Source organism: Nansenia antarctica (assembly GCF_963989245.1).
Source record: "Nansenia antarctica genome assembly, chromosome: 11".
NCBI classification, from domain to species: Eukaryota; Metazoa; Chordata; class Actinopteri; order Argentiniformes; family Microstomatidae; genus Nansenia; species Nansenia antarctica.
The window spans coordinates 5676989-5678653 of record NC_137681.1 but is presented as its reverse complement, the minus strand read 5'-3'; positions in this window follow the sequence as shown (position 1 = coordinate 5678653).

The following is a 1665-nucleotide window of genomic DNA, read 5'->3' as shown; positions in this document are numbered from 1 at the left end:
AGGTATAAGATTTCTTAAAGAAAATGGTCTTGCACAACTCGAGTTGGACCCAGCCTACTTACAGTAAGGTAGACTGAAGTGCCCACTGACACACAACACATCTCTTATGTAGTGTCAACATGGACACATCAGCAATAGGAGTCCGCATTCCATAAATGTTGGAACATTGGAACAATGTCGGACAAGATACTGGGTGTACTGTTAACATAGTCACAACATTGATAACCAGTCTGCATTCCATCACCGTGCATGAACAAAAGGCCCTGGAACACCACCAGACTCCATAACAGTGCTGCACATGTGAAAAATCCATTACGATAAATACAGAAGCACTAAAACATACATATACACACGCACGCACGCACACACACACACACACACACACACACACACACACACACACACACACACACACACACAGCCAATACAAATCATTATTTCTTTTTCAATTATGTTTTCTTCTGAAAGTGTACAGAAATAAAACGAGGACTTCAATTACCATAATTACCAGTGTACCTTCTCCACAAGGAAACGTGATTAATTAGACGAGAGAGAGAGAGAGAGAGAGTGGCAAATTAACTGTTTGTTAAGTGTTGATGCAGCTACTCTAAATACGTTATGATAATTCCAAGGCAGCAACTGTCAAACGTCTGGTACTCAGTGTACTTTTTGAGTCTTAAGGTTAAAAATAAAGCTCTAGCCAACTCATCCAGTCTCTATTATTACCTGTGATACCTTCTTCTCCCAGGATGCACTGCATGCAAGGGAACAAGTCACACAATGACTAAGTGCTTATGGAGGGATGAGTAACCGATACATATGCATGAACCGCAGCAACCAAAGGGGACACAGAACTCAATTACAAGTTTAGAGGAAATTACCATAAAGGTTATAAGCTCTTGAGGTTTTTTGTGTAATTGTTGTAATTATGTAGCACCCTGCTCTGTTCTGCCTGAGCGCGCAGCACACCGATGTTACAGGTGAACGATAGGCCCATTATACACCTCTCTATATTCTCCTTCTATTCTTGGAGCGGCGTCATGGGGTGCATAGACAAACGGATATGGAGACACGACTAAAATGGCTATGTATGAAACACTAAACTAAAGCAACTGGATGAAGTCATGAGGGAAATAAAGTGCATGAGAGGGGGGGGGGGGGGGCACTGGTGGTTGTGTCAGTACTAGTGACCATGTGGTTGATTGGAACATGTCATTTTCCAAACGCCAATGATGAAATGGGTTTGATTGCATTTGAGTCAGTTTTAAGTTCACCTCATGTTCAGCCGGGCGCTGTCCCCTAACGTGTGGTGCTGAAGTCTGTCTGTCGACTATGATGAATGAATGGTCTTTATTGTCATTGATATAGTACAGGTACCATACAACGACATTTGGGAGGGGGGGCTCCCCTGGTGCTAGGAAAAAAATACTAAAAACAAGAAGGGAAAAAGAGCTGGTTTACATAAATAAAGGCTATGTACACTATCCACTATACTATACTATACAAATAAAACACTGTGCTGTACTCTATGCTATGCTATAAATATCCTAACATTTCCTATCTCTGAACCTTATGTGCACGAGGGTTGTCATATTGCACATAGTGTTATTGCACAAGATATTAATAGACCAGTAGGCTCAGCATGCTGACACAGTAATTGCATTT